This window comes from Pelophylax lessonae (assembly GCF_965119305.1).
Source record: "Pelophylax lessonae genome assembly, chromosome: 1".
Lineage (NCBI taxonomy): Eukaryota > Metazoa > Chordata > Amphibia > Anura > Ranidae > Pelophylax > Pelophylax lessonae.
In genome coordinates, this window is record NC_138768.1 from 305,830,598 (window position 1) to 305,849,447 (window position 18,850).

At 46.3% G+C, this 18,850-nt stretch overlaps 1 protein-coding gene across 1 annotated transcript in view; it reads right to left on the reverse strand.

Annotated features, from left to right (window-relative positions):
* Positions 1–18,850, reverse strand: part of TPCN1 (two pore segment channel 1) — a 373,488-nt gene that overhangs the window by 126,325 nt on the left and 228,313 nt on the right. The gene's annotated exons all lie outside the window — the stretch shown is intronic.

Genomic DNA, 18,850 nt, shown 5'->3' on the forward strand with positions numbered 1-18,850 from the left:
CATGACATGACTTTTACCTCTCTTACCAACAACATATCCTTCACTCATCCCTACATTGCAGGATTGATACAGCAGTATTAAACACGCCACCAATTAAATAAATTTCTTAAGGTGCTATTGACATGAAAGTTTCATCACGTCGGTAACAACCCATGCAATCCACACATACAAAGAAACGAATACAAATAAGTTCAGATATTAAGTTACGTGTAATAAAATTGAATGGCACAGGGAAAAAGTATTGAACATGCTACTTGAAATGTATTTAATACTTCGTACAAAATCCTTTGTTGGTAATGACAGCTTCAAGACACCTCCTGTATAGAGAAAATAGTCACATTCATTGCTCAGGTGTGATATTGGCCCATTCTTCCACTTCAAATCTCTGATCTTTAGTTCTTTCCATAGATTTTATATTGGATTAAAGTCAGGTTATTGGCTGGGCTGATTCCAGCAGCTTTAAATTCTCTCTTTGAAACCAATTGAGAGAGTGTCCATGGCTTTGTGTTTGGGATCATTGTCTTGCTGAAATGTCCACACTCATTTCATCTTCATCTTCCTGGTAGATGGCAGTAGATTTTTATCAAGAATGTCTTGGTACATTTTCCCATTCCTCAATGACATGAAGTTTGCCAGTACTGTATGCTGAAAAACATCCCCACACCAAAACGTTCCCACCTCCAAACTTCACTGATGGTATGGTGTTTGTGGAGTGCCATTTGACCTAAAAAAACAAGGTGTGTATTATGGCATCCAAAGAGTTAAAACTTTGTTCTCATCTGACCTGACTATATTCTCCCAGTATTTCACAGGGTTGTCTAAATGTTGTGGCACAAACTTTAACTACCTCGCATCCGCGCTACAGCCTATATACGGCTGCAGCGCGGACTCACATTTTCGGGAGGCCGTCTTTATACGGCCTCCCAGTGACACGCTCCCCGCGCGCTCCTGCGAGCGCGCATCGGGGAAAATCTGTGTCGGCCGTGTCCCTTGGACACAGCCGATCACAGATCGTGGTGAATGGCCGCTGTGATTGGATGAAGGGATCAGGGATCTGAAGAAGGGCTGGGCCCGAAACATGTCATCTCCTCTATCTGTGGCATCCCCCAATAGCTCCGCCAGGTGATCCTTGGTTGCACTCTACAGCTGTGCCCTCGGTGAGCTGCCTCCACACTTCCGGCTACATCGGTGCTGCAGTTCCCGGTGCGCACGTCTGCGCCAGGCGCCTGGTGACGTCACCTTCCGGCGCCACGTCAGCAGGGACTGACGACCAGCGGCCGCTGCCGCCTCGGGCGCGCACCGCCACCGGAGTTGTTCGCCGGGGTTTGAGCATCTCATCCCCCCCCCCCCCCCCGTCAGCCTCTTTTCCTCACCTCAGGCATCGTCCAGCCCGGAGGCACATTTGCAGTGAAGGTTCCCGATCTGACCGAGGCAGCTAGTCCATCTACAAGTGCCACACCGTTCAGGATTTACAGGTGGTAAGGCGTTGTCTCCCTGCCTCTGGGTCCTCCTTGCTTTGGAGTTGTCTCCTTTGGTATCACATCTGTTTGCTGAGCACTGCACCCTTGGCACACCATTGGCTCTCCCTGACTAGGAGCTTATTTTAAATTGATTTTAATAAACAAGTTTGATTATTTAAGATCCTGAGCAGCATCCAAGTTTTTTTGTGCCATTTTGTCCGGGAGCGCCATCATACCCGTTTTTTTGTGTCATTACTTTCTCCTCCCAGTTGGGATCTGGGTTAGGGTAGGCAGCAGCCCGGACTTGGACGTGTAATTCATGGTGGACCCCTTTGGACATTGTCCGACCCCATTGTTCCAGCCCTGCCGTCTGATCACCGGCACCACAGCGCCAGGATTTTCTGTTTACACTTATATATACAGTATATCAGATAACTACTGATCACTGTATTTAGTGTCACTTGTGACCCTAATTTGCGCTTGCGCTAAGCCCAAATAGGTTTAGGCCACCCACCATCTATCCCCTATAAAGGTTTAACCCCTTGATCTCCCCCAGTTAACCCCTTCACTGCCCTGTCACAGTGTTCACTATATACAGTGATTACCGATCACTGTATTAGCGTCACGGGTGACACAACTTAGGCTAGCTAGTTAGCGTCAGGGTCCCACTACACCACCGTTACTTAGCGTCAGTTAGAGTCAAGTACACTAACACACATACACACACACACACCTCCATTACCAGTATAGTGTTTGAACAGATCAATATCTGATCAGAACTATACTAGCGTCCCCATAATTTAGTGTTCCCCAAACGCAGTGTGTGCACAATCATCACTGATTCCTGCTAGCACCTGCGTTTAGCCCCCTTGCCCAGACCACCTTACCCAGGCAAGTGTAGTAATCAATAGATTACTGACACTTCCAAAAAACACAAATCACACAAAACCGCTGCGTTAGAGTCAGGCCTGATCTCTGCTAGCACTAGCAGTTTTTTTTTTGTAGCGACCAAATAGTCCTCGACAACCAGGTGCTTTTATTACCTAGTAGTTGCACTACTGTACCGGTAAATTTAGTTACTAAAATGACAAAACGTTGGTACAGTGGTGAAGAGGTCTACAATATACTGACCACGGCACGTGAGAGCGATGGGGAAGCCTCACTGTCAGAATCAGGGTCAGTATACGAACCAGATGACAGCAGCGGCTCAATGACAGATAGCTCCGACAGAGGGGTCCCTGCTAGGGTCAGGCGTACCCGACCCCATTCTGGAGTTGCTGACTTGCAAGAACCATGAGTTTCTCGTATGCAACAGAGTGCCAGTACTAGTGCCGCTCACACTTCTCGTGAACTGGCAAGCACGAGCGGCCTAGTACACCCTGGACCTTCAACCAGCACTGCAGTATCACCTGGTGACGTGGCGAGTCACCTGAGTGCAGTTGAAGCTGGTGCGGTGGCTAGCACGAGTAGTGGCCCGCAGCCACCGCGTATCCGAAGACAGGCCCGTAGAGCCCATAGTGTCCTCCCTGAAGCGCTGGCATATCCTAATTGGCAGCCCACAGATTCCACAGCGCCAGTACTTCCCCCATTCACCGCCCAACCCGGAATCCAAGTGGAAACAGCTGGTTTTAATCCCATAAACTTTTTTGAGCTGTTTTTCACTGAAGATCTTTTCAGATCTATTGTGGACCAATCAAATTTGTACGCTCAACAATTCATCGCCGCCAACCCAAATTCACCCCTTGCCAGACCATTCGCCTGGAATCCTATTACGATTCAGGAGTTTAAAACCTTTCTGGGCCTTTCCTTCAACACGGGCATTACAAAAAAGAATGAATTGCGGTTATATTGGTCCACTGACCCAATTCATCAAATGTACGTGTTCTCTGCTGCTATGTCCAGGGCTCGATACGAACAAATATTTTGGTTCATGCATGTCAACGACAATGAACTCTGTCGTCCTCGGGGAGACCCTGCATATGATCGGCTCCACAAAATTCGGCCCCTCGTAGACCACTTCAATCAGCGGTTCGCAGCCTTGTTTACCCCCCAACAAAATGTCTGCGCTGACGAGTCCCTGATTAAGTTTACTGGTCGCCTTGCTATCAAACAGTACCTCCCCAGCAAGAGTGCCAGATACGGGGTCAAGTTGTATAAGCTGTGTGACAGGGCCACAGGCTATACAGTTAATTTCCGTGTCTACGAGGGAAAAGATAGCACTGTGGAGCCCCCCGATTGCCCAGACTACATAGGGAGCAGCGGCAAGATAGTTTGGGACTTGGTGTCACCCTTATTCGGAAAGGGGTACCACTTGTACGTGGACAACTTTTATACAAGCGTGCCGCTTTTTAGACACCTCTTTCAATTGCAAATTGGCGCTTGTGGCACTGTGCGATCTAATCGCCGGGGCTTCCCCCAACGGCTAGTAAATGCCCGACTGAACTCGGGGGAGAGAGCCTGCTTGAGGTGCGAGGAATTGCTTGCAGTGAAGTGGAGGGACAAACGAAACGTTTACGTGCTGTCCTCCATTCACCCAGACAACGCAGTCCAAATTACTACGGTCTCCGGTGTTGTTGTTGAGAAGACCCTCTGTGTCCACGACTATAACCGTAAAATGGGAGGGGTGGACTTCAACGACCAGATGATGGGACCGTACTTAATTGCCCGTAAGGCCAGACGCTGGTACAAAAAAGTGTCTGTATACCTATTTCAATTGGCTGTTTATAACGCTTTTGTCTTATACAAAGCGTCTGCCGGAATATTATCCTTCTTTCAATTCCAAAAAGAGATAATCAGAGCCCTTCTGTATCCAGGTGGTGCTCCTGTCCAACTTCCCCAACCAGATGCAGTGAGCCGGCTGCATGAGAGGCATTTTCCGGAATTCCTCCCGAGTACCCCTACCAAACAATACCCCCAAAAAAGATGCCGTGTCTGCAGCAAGCGCGGATTTAGGAGTGACACCCGGAATTATTGTCCCGACTGTCCTGACCAACCTGGTCTTTGCAACGGTTTCCGTCGCTACCACACACTAGTGGATTATTAGCGTAGGGTACAGCACGGCACAGTTTAGGGCACATTTACACAGGGTCTCATAAGATGTTCGATGGCTATCGTCATTTTGAGAGACCCGAACCTGGAACTCGACGTTTGAAGAAAAAAAAAAAAAAAAATACATAAAAGCTAAAAATAGTTGTCGTCTCAGTCATTTTTTTATGTTCTTCTACACTTCCTATGTACTTTTAATGTACTTTGTTTGTTTTTCATTCTTTTGTGTCCTGTTTCTCTTGCAGGTACTCGTCGGCTACCATGACATTGATTTTATATATTCTGACACAAACAGTGTTTGCGCTCAGCATATATGGATACCTTTGCTGATAGCAGCTGTGGTGATTTTCTGATTTCAGCACTGCAGTTAAAATCCTATTTTGGTATACATGGATAGTGTCGTGTATACCCATCATTAAATTCAGTGGGTGGTTGTTTGGACGGTTAATGATGAGTAATACTACGCATTATTCCTGTGCTGATTTCTGATAGGTTCTCTTTTTTTTCGTTCAGCCCACAGGCTGCATGAAAAAAAAACCTATATGCCAAACAAGGACCAGCAATGTACTGGTACGTTGCTGGACTTCGAGTGGTTATACCAGGATGATGCCTGCAGATTTAGGCATCACCTTGGTATCGTTTTTTACAGCCAGCGGTCGGCTTACATGTAAAAGCAATCCTAGCGGATAATTGGCCGCTAGACTGCTTTTACATGCAGTGGGAGGGGACTCCCCCCTCCTGCCGCCTTCCACGGTTTTTCTCGCGTTCTTCTGTCTCACCGGTTAACCCGAGAGTGCAGCAGGTGGTTCAATTATCTAACCATAGAGCTGATTGGAGATGAGAATGGCTCCAATCATCTCTATGGCCTAATATACCGGAAGCTACGAGCATTTCATGACTTCTGTTTCGCCAGAAATAAACAGCGCCATTGGGAAATTGGGAAAGTATTTTATCACACCAATTTTGATGTGGTCAGATGCGTTAAAGGTCAGAGGAAAAGACCCCAATTTTTTTAAAAAAAGAGTACCTGTCACTACAGATTGCTATCATAGGGGAAATTTAAATTCACCGTGATAACAATAAAAATGATTAAAGAAAAAAAAAAAAAATGAAAGAAAAGGTGTCAAAATAACATAAGAAAGCAAATAAAAAAAAAAAAAATCAAGCCCCCCGTGCTCGCAAATGCGCACACAAGCGTTGGTCTAGTGTCATATGTAAACTGCAATTGCAGCATGCATGTGAGGTATCGCCGCGAACGACAGGTCGAGGGCAGTAATTATTGCGGTAGACCTCCTCTGTAAGTCCAAAGTGGTAACCTGTAAAGACTTTTAAAGGCTTTTAAAACCGTACTTAGTTTGTTGCCGCGGCACGGGCGTGCACAATTTTTAAAGCATGTCATGTTAGGTGTCTATGAACTCGGCATAAGATCATCTTTTAAATTTTACCAAACAATTTGGAATTATATAGTGTATTTCTGCATTAAATATAAAAAAAGTGTTTTTTTTACGCAAAAATTGCGTTTGGAAAATGTGTGCGCAAATACCGTGTGACAAAAAAAATTGCAACATCCACCATTTTGTTCTGTAGGACCTCTGCTTTAAAAAAATATATAATGTGTGGGGGTTCAAAGTAATTTTCTTGTGAAAAAAAAAAATATTTTTTCATGTAAACAAAAACTCACAGAAAAGGCTTGGTTTTCAAGTGGTTAGAAGAGTGGGTGATGTGTTGCTAAAATTGAGCATAAAATGCCAGGACTGTTCAAACACCCCCCAAATGACCCCTTTTTGGAAAGTAGACACCCAAAGCTATTTGCTGAGAGGCATAAATAATATATTGCTCACGCATGCCATGGGTATATGTGAAATGACACCCCAAAATACATTCTGCTCCTTCTCCTGAGTACAGGGGTACCCCATGTGTGAGACTTTGTCAGTCTAGCCGCGTACAGGACCCGGAAAACCAATCTGCACCTTCTGGCTTTCTAAGGGCGTACATTGTTGATCTCACTCCTTACTACCTCTATCACACTTTTGAAGGCCATGAAATGCCAAGATGGCACAAAACCCCCCCAAATGACCCAATTTTGCAAAGTAGACACTCCAATCTATTTGCTGAGAGGCATGGTGAGTATTTTGCATCTCTCATTTTTTTTGGAAAATAAAGAAAAAACAGGAAAATGCATTTTTTTTTCCTCTTTTTTCAAATTCCAAAACTTTGTGACAAAAAGTGAGATCTGCAAAACACTCAACATGCCTCTCTGCAAATAGCTTAGGGTGTCTAATTTCCAAAAAGGGGTCATTTGGGTGGGTGGGGGGGGGTTGTGCCGTCTTGGCATTTCATGGCCTCCGAAACTGTGATAGGTAGTCAGGAGTGAAATCAACAATTTACGCTCTTGGAAAGCCTGAAAGTGGTGATTGAGTTTCAGGTGCCTGTACTCGTCAAGACTGCAAAAAAGTCTCACACATGTGGTATCCCTGTACTCAGGAGAAGCAGCAGAATGTATTTTGGGGTGTCATTTCTCATATACCCATGGCATGTGTGAGCAATATATCATTTAGTGACAACTTTGTGTAAAAAAACAAAAAAAAAAATAATATATTTCCCGGAACTTGTGGCAAAATATAAAATATCCCATGGACTCACCATGCCTCTCAGCAAATAGCTTGGGGTGTCTACTTTGCAAAATGGGGTCATTTGGGGGGGTTTTGTGCCATCTTGAAATTTCAGGGCCTCCGAAACTGTGATGGGTAGTAAGGAGTAAAATCAAAAATTTACGCCATTAGAAAACCTAAAGATGGAGATTGATTTTCGGGGTCCCGTACACAGCTAGGCTCCCAAAAAGTCTCACACATCGGGTATCCCCATACTCAGGAGAAGCGGCAAAATGTATTTTGGGTTGTCATTCCACATATACCCATGTCATGTGTAAGAAATGTATCTTTTAGTGACAACTATGTGTTAAAAAGAAAATAAAAAAATAAATTGTGGGGGCGTGGCCTGAAGCGCGATGGAGTAGGACGCACTGCCTGAGAGCTCCGCCGGCATCATCCTGTTATCGAGATCCTGACTATTACTAGACCCGACTTATACTGTCCTCTGACCCGGGTTCCCTCCTGCAGCTGGCCGCAACATGTCTCCTCCGACAAAAGTCCGAGGCAGCCGCTAAACTCGAGAAATTCAGGCATTCGACCAAGGGGACTCCGGCGGAAGATGGCGCCGGACAGCCTGGCCCGTCCGAAGTTCCCGCTGCACAACTGGCTCAGATCCTGGATGCGATTTCCACATGCCAGGAGACACTCACCGCCAAGATCGAAGAGGTGAAGGTGGATGTGTCGCTTATCCGTCAAGATCTGCAGCGGGTGCGCGACCGGGTGTCAGAGACCGAGCACCGCCTGGGACACGTGGAGGATGCGGTTCCCCCCCTGCAGGCTTCCTCGGATCAGGCAGAGCGCCATATTGCCCAGCTCCTCTCCAAGCAGGACGATTTGGAGAACAGGATGCGCCGCAATAATTTGCGGTTCATCGGCCTCCCTGAAGGGGCTGAGGGCGCCTCCCCGGCTGTTTTTCTGGAGAACCTGCTTGTGGCTACCTACGGCCGGGAACCCTTCTCCCAGTCCTTTGTTGTGGAACGAGCACATCGGGTCCCGGCCAAGCCACCGCCGCCTGGAGCACCTGCTCGGGTGTTCATCGCCAAGTTCCTGAATTATAGGGATCGAGATGTCGTTCTACGCTTGGCCCGGGAGAAGGGGAATATTCCGCAACTCAACACCCAAGTACTTGCCTTTCCGGATTTTTCGGCGGAGGTCCAGAGGTGCCGGGGCAGATTTACCGAGGTTAAAAGGAAATTGCGCTCCCACAATTTGAAATACGCTATGCTGTTCCCGGCTCGGCTTCGTGTGGTTGGCGCGGATAAGATCCACTTCTTTGAAGATCCTGACGAGGCCTTGCTGTGGCTGGAGAGACTGAGACCTGCCTAGGTGTGAGTACTGATGGTGTCTGCCCCATTCTCCCCCTACCTGAACGCTCCTTCCCTTGTTTATGATTCCCTGGAGAACTGACCTCTGATGCTGGAACTTGGTGCATTGCATTATGTGTGGACCCCATGTATGTGTCCTGCCGCTTTGATCCTGCTGCCACCGGCTGACCGCACATTGCACTGGCTCTGGATGGGCTATGTGCCTGCTCCGTTCTCCTGTACCCGGGCCCTGTGGAAATCCTTCAGACTGCCGTGTGGCTCTTTTCCTATACCTGCTCGGCTCCTGGATGGTCTACCCCATAGGAGCTGATTGCCGGTTGCGTCACTTGTACTTTGTTTGACCTTCAGAGATTGGTTGCCCCTTGATACATGGCAACCATGATGCTTCTCCTGGTTCTACAGTTTGATATTTTATGCCTTGTACCCCGGCCATGGCTGAGCTTGGCTGTTAGGCCGCTCTGCCAGGGTTGGAGCTTTTATGTTCCTACAAATGTTTGTTTTGGGATGTATGCTCGCACAGGTTGGGGTCAGTGTAGAGCTGGGTGGGTTTGGGTTTTATTTTTTTCTACATTTTTAGTGAGTTTTTTTCTTTTGTGTACTGACTACGATATTTGTCTATTGCTGCTGTATTCCCGTACTGTGATATATGGTGCTACTACTGTATCTCCTGCCCACTTGCAATGGGGGGATTTTTGTATTTCTATGTGGGTTTCCCCCAGGCTGGGAGGCTCAGCGGGTATGGTCTCCACTATTGATTCTCTCCCCTGTGCTAAGATTTTTTATCTTTTGCTATGGCCCCCCTAAAGTTATTGCTGTGGAATGTTCGCGGCTCTAGGGACAAGGTTAAACGCACAGCTCTTTTCAACCCTGGGTGGGATGGGCGTTTCATGCCACATATAGTTCCCATTCCAGTGGTGTCTCCATTTTGGTGGCCAAGTCCCTCCCCTTTGCCATTTGCTCGGTGTAGACCGACCCGCAGGGTCGCTATGCATTTCTCAGTGTTACTGTGGCCGGGTCCCCTCTTTTGTTGCTGGCCTCTTATGTACCGCCCCTGTTTACGGGTGCAGCGTTGGCGCCGGGTCTGGATTTTTTGGCCCGACATCCCTCGATGCCCGCGGTGTGGCTGGGGGATTTCAACATGACGGTAAATCCTGCTATGGACAGAGTTGGCTCGGATCCCTCCGCCCCTTACGCGGGAGGACTGACCCGCTTTGGTCGGGTTATGGCTCAGTTTTCCCTGATCGACACCTGACGCCACCTGTACTCTGATCGGAGGGCCTATTCATGCTTTTCCGCTTCAAATGCAACAATGTCCCGCATAGATTACGTTTTTGTGTCAGCCTCGCTTGTACCCCGGCTGAGTGCAGCGGGTTTCTGCCCCCGTATCCTCTCAGATCACGCTCCTTACTGGGTGACCCTCGATATCATGTCGAGGCCCCCGCGCAGTAATTGGCGTCTTAACCCATTTTGGCTTACCATAATCCCGGATTTGCCGACTATGGAGGTGGAGTGGGAATCCTTTTTTATGACAAATGATGGTACCTCAGATTTGCTTACGGTGTGGGATGCTTTTAAGTCGCATGCTCGTTTACATTTGTCTGACTGCATCTCTAAATTTAAGCGACAGTCTCGGGCCTCCTTCACACAGGTGATGGAGGAGTTGACCAATTTGGAGAATCAGTGTGCCCGTGCACCGTCCCTGGAAACTCTGGATAGGCTTCGCATGCAGCCTCGGGTGGCGGAACAACTTAGTTATGAGAGGGCCCGCCACAAACTATTCTTTGCTAAGCACAGGATATTCGAGCAGGGGGAGCGCCCGGGCAGACTACGGGCCTACTTGGCGCATTTGGACGCTCGCCCCCCCGTTGTGATTGCATTGGCTGCCTCAGATGGCTCTCGGGTCAGCGATGCGGCCACGGTCGCTCGAGTGTTCGCTGATTTCGTGACACATATTCTTCTAAGGTTGCATATGAACCCGCTGAATTGACCGCCCTGCTAGCTGAACTCCTGCTTCCCCAGTTGTCGGAGGAACAGGTGGCGGCCCTGGAGGCCCCCCTTACCGGTGCTGAGGTGCAGGCTGCCATATCCAGCTTTGCTCGTTGTAAGGCTCCTGGCCTAGATGGGCTCCCTACCGAATTCTATCTGCACTTCTCTACTACCATGGTCCCCCGGCTATTGACCCTCTATCAGAAGATTTTTGAGAGAGGGGCTTTACCCGATTCAATGCGTGAGGCTCTCATTGTGCTGTTGCCTAAGCCAGGGAAGGACCTCCTCTATCCTGAATCGTATAGGCCCATCTCACTACTGCAGACGGATGTCAAGATCTTGGCTAAGGTTCTGGCTCTCCGCTTAAACAAAGTAATCCTCACACTGATACACTCTGACCAGACGGGTTTTATGCCCACGAAGAATACAGCGTACAATACTAGGCGACTTTTTATGAATCTCCAGGCCTCCCATGCTAGTATTGGTTCTAGGGTGGTGGTCTCCCTGGATGCGGCAAAGGCCTTCGATTCCGTTGAATGGAATTACTTGTGGTGTTGTTTACGTGCCTTTGGATTTGGCCCGCGCTTCATCCGGTGGTTGACCATCCTCTACAATGCCCCACGGGCGCGAGTGTTGGCAAATGGTTGGACCTTTGGACGAGTTTCCCCTCCTTAGGGGCACTCGTCAGGGCTGCTACATTTCCCCCTTGCTGTACGCCCTTGCGGTTGAACCTCTAGCGGTGGCGCTTCGCTCCCATCCTGGGGTGGAGGGCCTCTGTGCTGGCCCCCTGGTGGAGAAAGTCATTCTTTATGCCAACGACATGCTCCTGTACCTCTCTGATGCTGGTCCTTCCCTGGCTATGGCCCTGCAGGTTATCAAACGTTTTGGGCGGTTTTCCGGTTTGCGCATTAATTGGGATAAGTCTCAGGTTTTACCCATGGACGTTTTTCCCCCTACGTTAGAGCAAGCATCTCTGCCTCTGAATCGGGTGGCCACCATTAAGTATTTGGGTATCTATGTCTCTCGGGTCCCCTCGGATTATATCTCCCTGAACGTTGAACCCCTCATTGCCCTGTTTAAAACTAAACTTCAAACTTGGACCAGGCTCCCCCTGGGGGTGATGGGGCGTATAGGGCTGCTGAAGATGATACTGTTGCCCAAGGTGCTGTATGTGCTGTGGCACTGCCCAACTTACATTCCCCTTTGCTACTTCAAGGTCTTGGAGTCGCTTTGGAATTCTTTCATATGGGGCTCGGTTAGGCGTAAGCTGTCTGCTTGGGTGCCCAGGCTCCCGACTTCCCTGGGGGGCTTGGCTGTCCCTGATCTCCCTTCGTACTACCTGGCGGCTCAGCTCTCCCATTTCTATCACCTAGACAAGCAGGACAATCTGAGGTGCCGTCATTTGGTCTGCAGGGACCCTCCGCCCGTGGTTCCACACCCGTTCTGCAACATCTTCCGAGGGATGGTGCGGTCCCCCCAGCCACCTCCGCGTGGAGGACTGTTGCATCAGTATAAAAGAGTGTGGGATTTAGCATTGCAGAGGGTGGGAGACGGTGAATTGCATGCTGACACACCACTGTGGTTTAACAGGTCCCTTCCTGAACTCCTACAACTACCTGACCCTGGTGTTTGGATATCTAGGGGTGTCTTCCTGCTCTACCATGTATTACATGGGGGCGCTGTGAAGACTTATAGCCAGCTGAAACAGGAATATGACCTCCCGCCTTCCATGTTTTTTCAGTATATGCAGCTTCACCATGCACTGAGTTCTCAATTTAGTGCGGGTTGCCCTTCGGGGGAGCCGTTGGACCTGGCTAGAGTTCTGACACATACGGACCACAGAGGCCTCATTACCATGCTATATGACATGTTGGTGACTCCGGCAGCCACCAAACTTGCCTATGCCATGAAGACTAGGTGGGAGCCATTGCTGGGGGAGGTTGCAGATGATGACTGGGGTGATGTGTTACTATGTGCCAAATCTGCTTCCCCCAAAATGTCTGACCGGTTCACTCAAACATGTATCCTCCATCGAGCTCACCTTACTCCTGTACGTCTAGCTCGTTTTTGCCCAAACCGGACGTCCCAGTGTCCTCACTGCTCGCAGGAGACTGGCACGTTTGACCACCTTTTGTGGCAATGTCCGCAAGTGCGCGGGTACTGGGCACAGGTGGTCCAGTTCCTCTACGATCGGATGGGCGCTCCTGTGTCTATGGACCCAAGGATGTGCCTGTTGGGACTTTTTTCTGACGAGGATTTAGACAAACACACGGTTAGATTTTTACAAGTAAAAAGAGTAAACTTATGCGCTAAAATGGGGTAAGCGACCCGATGAATGCTATAAATGAGAAACTAGTGATGAACGTGGAACTCCTTCGAGCTAGCAGCTGATTTAGATAGTGTCCCCACGTATCACAATATAAAAAGCAAGTATAAATCAGCGCTACACTCTCAATGAGGGGGACCACTCGTTCTACCTACAACCGATGATCTCAAAGACTGTGGATAACATTAATTACATAGTGAATAAATGTGTAGGTGTGTGGGTGGATGACTAATCAAGATTGTGCAGAATAAGAAAAGAATATTGATAGTAGAAAAAAAATCCTCAAAAAATCATCAAATTGTGAACAATCTACTGAATCCAGATCTGAGTGATCATAAACAAACACAAGTGACCAGCAATAAAAAACAATTGATATGTGAATAGTTGCTACTCATATAAATGATGCACATCAATAAACAATATAAAATAGTGCAAATGGCGGTTTGAAGTGATATAAACAATTCAAAAACAGTGCAGAAGTGCTAAATCAGACGTGCATAAATAGTCTATGAAATAACTCTTAGGTTAATAATAGTCCAATAAAAATTAATTCATAAAGTGCAAAGTGCCCATAGATATGTGGTGATATCTTCCAATGTGATTTAAAAGGTGAAATAAGTTTTCAAACACATCAAATCAAAGTGAGTGTGTCCTGGTGAGCTCGCAATCCCACACTGAGTGCAGTGGCCGCTCACCTCCACAACACTCAAAAAGAGTGTTCAGTATAAATCTCCAGGCTCCTCACAATCTTCTGACGTGTATATATTATCCTCCAGCTGTTATGGATTAAATACTATCCTCTGGTTGTTATGGGTTAAGTAATTTCAAATCGGTCCACGTAAGTATCTCCCTGTGTCTAGTGCTTAAACAAGAGAGGCTTACGGGTGTTCGTAGCGCAACGCGTCAGAGATAAGCCGTATTGACGTCACTTCCGGTCTTTGGCCGAGACCGGAAGCTTCGGATCTCACCGCATCGGCGGCTACATTGGAGATTGTCTGCACGCTTTGATCAGCTTCTTTGTGAGTAGTCTGTAACTTTGTTATTAATAAAGTATACCCTATGTACTGCACCATGAGAGCCTCTCTTGTTTAAGCACTAGACACAGGGAGATACTTACGTGGACCGATTTGAAATTACTTAACCCATAACAACCGGAGGATAGTATTTAATCCATAACAGCTGGAGGATAATATATACACGTCAGAAGATTGTGAGGAGCCTGGAGATTTATACTTAACACTCTTTTTGAGTGTTGTGGAGGTGAGCGGCCACTGCACTCAGTGTGGGATTGCGAGCTCACCGGGACACACTCACTTTGATTTGATGTGTTTGAAAACTTATTTCACCTTTTAAATCACATTGGAAGATATCACCACATATCTATGGGCTAAAAACAGAAAAACTATAGTATATATGTGTGAATATGATATTTTAGTATATATGTGTGAATATGATATTTTAGGATACTGTATGGCCTATGTGATTTAATTGCATTTTAATATTGTGTTTTTAATTGGTTTAAATATTTATGGCATATCTCTATGTAATATATGTAAATCCATGATATCTGGGAGAGGATGACGCAGGCACGCGATCTCCGCTAGTAATAATAGGATTACAGTTGTCTACAATGTATATCAATTACACCAGATTGCCCCAATAGAACATGCCAGCCAGTGACACCGAAGATCTTGTGCTTGGATCGTTGGTTCCGGTGTCCCGTATAGTGCTGGTAATAGGAGGAGGGGCAGAGATCCGCTGGCCAATCCACCTCTCATCGTGCTGATTTAAAGCGAGGCTTGATACGCATAGGCCACCCCTATCGAGGAAGTCAACGGAGCCCTATGCTCTGACGTAACGCGTATAGGGTAGGCGGAGCTTGCGTGGCCGACGCCGATTCTCTCTCCCAGTGGATAACGCTATCACTCGCTCTACTAGCAGGCACGGCTGAGTGCCTTGAACATGTGAGTTGCCTATGTTTTCTTAATAAAGCCTACAACAGTTTATATACTGAGAGCACTAGATTTGCCTTTATTATCTCACTACATGTCCCGGGACCTCCGGAGGTGAGCAGCTGGAGAGTCAACCTAGGAGTCTTATACCCTCATATAGGCGTATGCTGGCCCGTTTGGGTCCCTACTGAGGTGAGAGGCCAATTTTTCTGGTGGAGGGATTTCACTACTGGTGCATATTTCTCACAAGATTGGAATTTTTGATTTGATCATTTATACACCATTTGTTGGAATTGAACACGATCACAGTGGACTATTTATATGGACTCTTTATTTAATATCATCACCACAGTATTATTTAGTGCACTTCTAGCGCATCACGTTTTTGTATTTTACATATCTATGGGCACTTTGCACTTTATGAATTAATTTTTATTGGACTATTATTAACCTAAGAGTTATTTCATGGACTATTTATGCACGTCTGATTTAGCACTTCTGCACTGTTTTTGAATTGTTTATATCACTTCAAACCGCCATTTGCACTATTTTATATTGTTTATTGATGTGCATCATTTATATGAGTAGCAACTATTCACATATCAATTGTTTTTTATTGCTGGTCACTTGTGTTTGTTTATGATCACTCAGATCTGGATTCAGTAGATTGTTCACAATTTGATGATTTTTTGAGGATTTTTTTCTACTATCAATATTCTTTTCTTATTCTGCACAATCTTGATTAGTCATCCACCCACACACCTACACATTTATTCACTATGTAATTAATGTTATCCACAGTCTTTGAGATCATCGGTTGTAGGTAGAACGAGTGGTCCCCCTCATTGAGAGTGTAGCACTGATTTATACTTGCTTTTTAGATTTTTACAAGAAACACTTTTTCTAGCCCGCAAACTCTTGGCTCGAGTGTGGATGCAGCAGACTGTACCTACTCTGGCGCTGTGGATCAAGGAAGTTAACGCTACCCTACCGTACAAGAAAATTATTTATGTCAATAGAGGGTGTCCTGGTAAATATAAAAAAGTTTGGGATAGGTGGTTGAACTCCTCCTATACTTGTAACTCCTAGCTTTTGGTGTATAATTTGTATGGCAGCCGTGAACTTTCGAGGTTCTTTCAAAATTCGCTTCAGTATGTTGTACTTCTATGCCTGTACATTGTGTTGGATGTTTTCAGTACACAAATAAAGTTGTTTTGATTTAAAAAAAAATAAATAAATTGTAATTTTCCCAAAACTTGTGGCAAAATATAAAATATTCCATGGACTCACCATGCCTCTCAGCAAATAGCTTGGGGTGTCTACTTTGCAAAATGGGGTCATTTGTTGGGGTTTTGTGCTATCTTGAAATTTCAGGGCCTCCGAAACTGTGATGGGTAGTGAGGAGTAAAATCAAAAATTTATGCCATTAGAAAACCTAAAGATGGAGATTGATTTTCGGGGTCCCGTACATAGCTAGGCTCCCAAAAAGTCTCACATATGTGGTATCCCTGTACTCAGGAGAAGCAGCAGAATATATTTTGGGGTGTAAATATATTTTGGCCAGAAAAAATGACATGAATTGAGTATATTGGATATTTTTTAAAAGACAAAGTTGAAAATGTCATTTTTTTGCAATATTTTTGCTATTTTTTTATTAATATCGCAAAAAATAAGAAGCGCAGAGGTGATCAAATACCACAAAAAGAAAGCTCTGTTTGTGGGGAAAAAGGACGTAAATTTCGTTTGGGTACCACATTGCATGACCGCACAATTGTCAGTTAAAGTCGCACAGTGCCGAAGCACAAAAAGTGGCCTGGACGTAAGACAGCAAAATCTTCCGGTGGTAAAGGGGTTAATAACAAATTACTAGATGAGAGGTCTAAATGTAAAAATGAAACTGCTTGATTAAACCTTTTACAGCTTGCTTGTCATTAATCCCTTGTTTGGGCTTCACAGAAAAGAATTATGATTTTACCACAAACATTAAATTCACATAAATGCATTCCCCAGTGAGGTTTATAGTATAGTACCATTGCTATATAACAGTTTGAAAGACTATATGGACGATTTACTGAAGCCAAATTCACTGTTCACTACAAGTACACTTGGAAGTGCAGTCGCTGTCGATCTGAGGGGAAGATCTAAGATGGGGGAAGCTCTGCTAATTTCTGTCATCCAATCATGTGCAAGCAAAAATGTTGTTTTTTATTTTTCTTGCTTGTCCCTCTTAGATCTACAGCAACAGAAATGTATCTGCAAACTGTTCAACAATGGGAAAACCCATATAAAAAAACCTCAAACTGAGGGACATAGAAATTGATATACTGTTGGGATATAGTATTGTCTACAGGAGTACGGGACAATTGAAAACAGAAAAATTGTACTCATTAGAACCCCTCCTGAACACAGCATGCCCCACAGTTTATGCCAGTGTCCTAGGACAATAGATGTCGTCAGATCTTTTGAGAAAAGCTAAACCACATTTTTGCAGTCTTTTTTCCCCAATTTTGTTTGTGAACTTGTGTACAGACGACAACGTAGCCGCCTTGCACACCTGAACCACTGACGCCTGATGGTGGAAGGCCCAGGAGGCATTAAGCGCTCATGCAGAATGCGCTTTAACAGGGAAAGGAGGAACCTGACCCTTAAAGAAATAGGCCTGCACCACCGTTTGCCTGATCCACTTAGAAATGGTCGCAGCAGATGCGGCCTGCCCTGTATGAGGTCCACCTGAAAGAACAAAGAATCAGTTTTTCGAATTGGCTCAGTCTCCGCCAGGTACACCCGAATTGCCCTGCCCACATCCAAGGAATGTAAAGCAATACCTTAGGATGTTTCAGCTTAGGACATAGGGACGGTAACACAACATCTTCATTCAAATGAAACCCCGAGACAACTTTAGGAAGGAAAGCCTGACAGGGTTGTAATACCACTTTGTCCCTATGAATCACCAGGTACGGTGATCGACATGACAACGCAGCCAACTCCGAAACCCTACGTGCGGAAGAAATAACAACTAAGGCCAACTTCTGCAACAGGGTCAGCAGAGGAAGTTATTGAATATTTTCAAAGGGAGACTTTTGAAGCACCGACATTACCAAATTGAGATCCCATGGATTCACCAGGAATCTCACCGGCGGAGCCAGATGACGAACTCCCTGCACAAAAGTTTGATTTAAGGACTTCGCCGCCAACGGCCTTTGTAATAATATGGGCAAAGCGGAAATCTGCCCCTTGATGGTGTCCAGAGCTAAACATTGAGAAGCTGAGGCGAAACCAAAAGGTAACGCCCCGAATTGATAGTGCTCCTCGCCCACGGCAAAACTAAGAAAACGCTGATGCCCGACATATATTGGAATATGAAGGTAAGCATCCTTGAGATTGATAGAAGCCAAAAGATCTTCTTGATGAAGGAAAGCTACTACTGTGCGGATGGACTCCATCCAAAATTTCTGAACCCACACAAACTGGTCCAGAGCCTTGAGATCCAAGATCGGACGAACCTTGCCTTCCTTCCTGGGAACTGTAAACAGATTTGAATAAAATCCTTGAAAACGTTCTGACTCTTGAACCGGCACAATAATTCCTTGTGGTAACAGCTCCTGCACTGCCCCGTAGAGGCCCTGTAGCCGCTCGGGAGACAGGCACAAGTTGGAAGGAAAGAAACTCGATCTTGAAACCGAACCGAATCAACTCGTGGAACCATCTGTCCTGAAAAAGGAAAGTCCAGGGATGCGGGGGAGGGCGTCCCTTCAGGCTGGTGAAGGCTTGTCTGTGGAACCAGAAGTGCCCGCTTTGGAGTGCCCATTCCAGGGTCTCTTGGAGCCTCCCACAAAGATATGGGTGGATCTTGAACCCTTTTCCTGTGATCCAGACGATTGTGACCCGAGAAGAAAGGACCATGTTTACGACGAGGTTCCTTGCCCCCTAGCAACCTGCGGAAGTAATGTACTCTTACCTCCCTAATGATCTCTTCCATAGAGGCCCCAAACAAACAGACACCTACAAAGGGTAGATCAGTCAGCTTCTTTTTAGAAGCCTGGTCAACCGACCAGTACTTCAATCATATAATGCGGCGAAGAATCACTGCTGTCACAGATACTCT